A 6,073-nucleotide genomic window follows, 5' to 3' on the forward strand; every position below is an offset into this window, starting at 1 on the left:
TGAGAAGTGGAAGATGGGTTGATAAACCAAATGGTCAAAGGCATTGGGTTATTTACCATTTTGAAGGGCAACCATACAAAATATGCAAGGACTGCTGGGTTGTTGATCATGTTGATGCTGCTTGTGAGAGGCTTGCTATAGAACATAAAGTTGAAGCTAAGACAAATGAGGAATATGCGGTTTGGAGCCAAACTGAAGAGGGAAGGAGGTTTATGGCTGCCTATATTACAAATACGGGTGTCGATAGTATTTATGTTGGGGGTGATGTAGAAAGGAGTGTATCTAATATCTCTTCTTCATACTTATCCTTATCTATTGCTCAAATGCAATCGATTGCAGAACAAGAGATGAAAGATTCAGATGAGAGGAATTAAAAGCAAGCGTAATAGAGAAGAAGGTCATTCTATCAACCCTTTAATCAATCACCTTAGCCCTATCAATACACGTACTAATCCAATGTTTCAACCCACTACCAACGGATCTGAGATAGCAATTGAGTATAATAATCCTCCCGTAGATAATAGCATGGAATACCAACTCAATCATGATGTGGAAAACAACTCAAGAGCATTTGATAGCCGGAATCTGCACGCTTGGGGGATACACAGAACCACTATGGAATACCTAAAAACTCTCATCAGGTTTTTACTCGAAACCCTAACTTAATTCCTAATTTTTGCTGCTCTGAAATCATTAGTCAAATTGATTGTTTAATTGCTTACTTTATGAATGTTTCTATTGAATTATCTTTCAGTGGTTCTCATTTATATAAACCCATTAATCTGTTTGCTACTGATATTTGAGACTCATTTAGTTTAAAGTATTCTCTCTTATTTAGGAACTTTGACTTGGGTTATCTTTAGTATAGGTCCTAGTTTGCATACCTTCTGCTTTCAATTACATTGTCACTGTTGTAGTACTTGTAAGAGCATTCTGTCTAGCAGTATCCAGTGTCTCCATGAAAAGTTAGTAATTACTAGAGTTTTAGTCCCCGGTTATCTTTTGCCTAATTATCTTTGTAAGTGGGTCATTTGTGATTTCTTTTGTTTTGTTTCTCAGTTTTTTGGTGAACTACAAATCGGTACTAAGTGGAAAAAGGAGATTTTCATAGTTCATTCTCCTAATATAACTATGAGAATCTTGTCGTGGAACTGTCAGGGTTTCGGTAACCCTCCACTTGAACTGCTTTGTGGAATGTCATTAGGACTCAAAATCCCGATATTATTTTCCTATGTGAAACCAAGAATGACTCCCCTAAAATGGGTAAATATCTGAAAAGATTCAATTACCCAAATAATTTGGATTTATCCTTCTGTTGGTCTATCAGGGGGTATTGCCCTTTTATGGAAGAGTGGTTTCGATTTAAAAATTGTTCAAAATACTGATAAAATTATTAATACTATCATTTCTTTTGACCCTTCCAAACTTGAGTTCATATGCACTTTTGTTTATGGTTCTACATATTATGAGGAAAAGATGCAACAATGGAACTACATTAAAGAAATAGGAAACAAAGGTACACATCAATGGGTTCTCAATGGTGACCTTAATATTACCATGGCTACTCATGAAAGGTCTAGCTTTACTTTTCCTACAATTACCTCTATTCCTAAAATTAAAAATACTATTGATGGTGTTGATTTAACTGATATTGGATTTGTTGGTTGTCAATATACTTGGTCCAATAAAAAATCACCACCTAATCTGATTCAAGCCAGACTTGATAGGTCATTGGTAAATGGTTATTGGCTCAATCATTATGGTAACTCTAAAGTTTTCCATATTGATTTTATAGGCTCTGATCGTATTCCAATTCTCTTGGTTACTGATCCTAATTCTAATCAAGGGAAAAGACCATGTAGATATTATAAGTATTGGTTTAGAGACCCTGCTTCTCATGAGGTTATTCGTAAAGCCTATGATTTAGAATTCAGGGGCTCACCTTCTTATCAATTTACAAACAAATTTAGAAATATCAAGTTTGGTTTGAAAAGATATAATACTGACCATTTTGGTAATATTGATAATAGGGTCAAGGAGTTAGAGTCTGAATAACATACTCTTAATTGCAAACCTATTAACACACAAAATGTTGAGTCTATTAAAAATGTCGAAGTCTCTCTTGAGAATTGGCAAAAAATTCAAGAAGAATTCCATGCTCAAAAATCTAGACAAGACTATATTAAGAGCCATGATACAAATACTAGCTATTATCATACTTATGCTAATAGAAGGAAGCAATTTAATCATATTTCTGCTCTTAGGCTCAGTAATGGTCAGTGGTCTAATGACAGAGCTAATCTTGAAGACCTTTGAATTTCTCATTTCAGTGGAATTAGTACCTCTACCAATCCGCTGCCTAATAGAGATTTTCTCAACTGTATATACCCATGTATTAGTGAGCTGGACAATGACAAATTACTGAGTCCAATCACTATTGAGGAAGTGAAATCTGCTATCTTTCAAATGAGATCTTGGAGTGCTCCAGGGCCTGATGGATTTCCACCAGGTTTCTACAAGCAAAATATTGATCTTTTGATAAATGATGTGTGGCTTATGGTAAGGAATTTCTTCGAGACAAATGAACCATACTTTCCTCAGTCTAATTCTTAAGATTAACAATCCTTCTACTCCTGCTGATTTTAGACCAATCTCTTTATGTAACACTAGTTACAAAATTATTTCTAAAATCATAGTTAATAGGATGAAACCATTGCTAGGCAAAATTATATCACCTTTTCAGGCTGGCTATGTCCCTAACAGACATATTCACTATAATGTGGTGATAGCTCATGAGATGGTTCATACTATGAAACAGAAAAAGGGTAGAAGTGGTTATATGGGTCTTAAGTTAGATATGTCGAAAGCTTTCGACAGCCTAGAGTGGTATTTCTTGGTAGATATTCTTAAGATATTTGGTTTTTCCAGTGATTAGTGTGATCTAATCCACCAATGGATTAGTAAAAATAATATCTCTATCTTGTTAAATGGTACTCCATGTAATTCCTTTAAACCCTTTAGAGGGTTAAGGCAGGGAGATACCCTGTCTCCCTACCTTTTTATTATATGTATGGAGTCCCTTTCTAGATATCTCCTTTATGTTGAATCTTCCAAACTTATTCATGGTATTAAGGTTACTAAAGATGCTCCAAGCATTTCTCATCTGTTTTTTGCAGATGATTGCCTTATATTTAGTAATGCTTCCCATGAAGAGGCTGATAATTTGATGTCTTTAATTCATGATTTCGGTGCTTGTTCTGGCCAAGTCATTAATCTTCAAAAATCTGGATCTTATTTCAGTAAAAATTGTAATCCAGATTTTTGTGTTTCCCTTATTAGGCAGCTGAAAATTAAGAAAATTGATCTTAAAGAGAAATACCTTGGTATTCCTCTTTTTATTGGTAGATCAAATAATGAGACTTTTGACAATCTTTCTCATCACTTTGATAAAAGAGCTGTTAAATGGAAAGGAAAACATTTTACCCAGTCAGGTAGATCTGTTATGGTTCAACATGTTCTTCAATCTTCTCCCCTTTATCAGATGAACATTTTTCTTCTTCCAGATGACACTATTCATAAAATGGAAAAATCTCAAAGAGATTTTTGGTGGGGTAAAAATCATCCAGGTGGGAACTACCCTATTGCTTGGGATGGCATTTTTTGTCCAAAGCTCCAGGGTGGCTTAGGTTTTAAAAATCTAAAACATTTCAATTTGGCTCTTTTAGCTAAAACTGCCTGGAACCTCATACAACACTCCAATGATCTGTAGCTGTCATTCTAAAATCTAAGTATTTTAGACATGTACATCCCTTACACCACCCCAAAACCAAAGTGTCTTCTTGGATGTGGAAGTGTATCTGTAAAGGGATAGAAATTATTAGAACAAATTGCATTTGGGAAGTTAAAACAGGTGAGAATATTTTGGCTTTTCAGGATAATTGGATAAACAAACCTAGTGAACCCATGTTCCTGGCTTATCCAAACCCCAACCTTAAAGTGTCTGACTTTATTCTAGAAGATACCAAACAATGGAATGTTGATCTAATTCAATGTTTTTTCACCCCTGATAATTGTCAAAAAATTAGGAACACTAGATTGCCTTTGACTGGTAATGATAGATTAGTCTGGATTCATACCAAGGCAGGTTTTTTCACTGTTAAATCAGCATATAGAGCTATCTATAGTCAGAATAGACCTCAACTTAGTCCTCAGCACGCTCAACCTTATAAAGATCTGTGGAATACACCTGTTTTACCAAAAGTTCATCTTTTCCTTTGGAAATGCTTAGGAAATATCCTTCTTACCAAATATAGAGTTTTCAGATATTCTCCGGAACAGAATGCTCTTTGTACTCTTTGTGGTGACAACCAAATTGAAACTGCAAAACATCTTATTCTTCACTGTACCTTCTCAAAGGAGGTTTGGTCCTTAATTCCTAATGGACATAGAGTCCTTCAAGATTCTGGTACTTTTATTGACATTCAATCCTGGCTAAGCAAGTGGCTTTCCAACTGTAAAGATAAGTTTATATTATGTCACATACTCACTGCTGCCTGGACCATATGGAGGGATCGATGACTGCAGCTACTACAACTTCATATGCCACGAAACTTGCAGGAGAAACTATAGCAGCTACTGCCAATAGCTCAGTGCCACCTACAACTAGAGAAATTACATTATATTCGCCATCAGCAGATTTACCTGCAAGCTGTGCCATACTATATTGTGATGCTTCTTATAGAGATGATTCTAGCAGAATCGGTATTGGTATTTACTATATTGATGGAACAGGGAACTACGGAGGCTGCAAATATTCTACAGGGATAGCTCGAGATCCAAAATAAGTCGAATGCCTTGCAATCCTTGATGCTTCCATGTGGGCCAAGACTATGAATTTGGAAGTGATTTGCATCAAAAGTAATGCCAAGAATGCAGTTTCTTGTTTCAAGAATAAGAGTAACCAGATTAGCTGGTTCAGTAGTTCTATATTAGATGATTTTATTTTCATTTTAGAATCTTTTTCTTTCCATTCAGTTAGTCATATTAATAGGAATTCAGAATTTTTACCTATGGTTGATGCTGCTGCAAAATACAGCAGACGACATAACAGATCTGGAGAATGGATGGTATCAATGCCTCCTTTCCTCAACCAAATGTAATCTGTTTTATTTTTTAATTAAAGTTTTATTTCCTAGCAAAAAAAAAAACTCGGTTCGCTCGGTCCACTTTCTATCGTTGTTTTCACACACAATTGCTCCACGGAATCCTTCCGCAAGGTCTCGTGTTTTCTACTTGTGTAGTGAATTATTTAACAATTACGTATTTCCTAACCACCACGAGCTATAGATTAAATTAACAAATCAATTTAGCGTGCACTCTAAACAATTTATCAATCAATCATAAACACTCATATTAGTGAAAACAAACGATAATCATGTGAAAACTTGATAATCATGTGAAAACTTCAAAGTAGATTTAAAACTAAACTCAAAACATGTCAAGAACTAGGAATTCATCCTCAACCAATAAGAAAATTAGCTACTCATGGTTTGGATCTCACAAAGAATAAATAAAAGAGAAAGCAAACAAAAACCAATGTGTAGTGTGTGTAAAAGTATATAAAAGTGTAGAAGTGTGTAGAGAAAAGTAGAGAGCTTCTCTATTTATATGCTTCTATGTGCTTGCAATCCTCTTGGGAATAAACTCCCTTTCCTTTAGCAATTCAATTTCCAAGTCCAAGTCTTTCTCAAATCCTCCATCTTCTCTTTCCAAATCCAAGCTCAATTCTTCATCCAATTCCAAGTCCAAGTCTTCACACCCCAGGTCGACAGGCGGGAGAGTATCTTCACTCACAAAGAAATGATCTCTCCCCTCTCTCCTCTACCTGAGATCCCTCTCCTGCCGGTCCTTCTAGCCGCTTTTTCCTTGTCTTTTTTCCACAACGACTATTTTCTAACGGTCTTTTTCCACCGGACCTCGCCGGATCTCCCGATTATCCTTCAAATTCAACGTTCTGATGCTATTTTCCAACATCAATTGTTAATGTTATTCTTCCCCTATGTTCGATGGCTTC

At 35.6% G+C, this 6,073-nt stretch overlaps 1 long non-coding RNA gene across 1 annotated transcript; it reads left to right on the forward strand.

Moving 5' to 3' along the window:
* The first annotated feature begins 276 nt into the window (after nucleotides 1–276).
* LOC113334871 lies at nucleotides 277–5,207 on the forward strand. The gene is made up of 2 exons (XR_003353011.1): nucleotides 277–641; nucleotides 4,792–5,207. It is a non-coding gene; the product is annotated as an uncharacterized LOC113334871 (long non-coding RNA).
* The last annotated feature ends 866 nt before the right edge of the window (nucleotides 5,208–6,073 follow it).

This window comes from Papaver somniferum, unplaced genomic scaffold (assembly GCF_003573695.1).
Source record: "Papaver somniferum cultivar HN1 unplaced genomic scaffold, ASM357369v1 unplaced-scaffold_137, whole genome shotgun sequence".
NCBI lineage: Eukaryota > Viridiplantae > Streptophyta > Magnoliopsida > Ranunculales > Papaveraceae > Papaver > Papaver somniferum.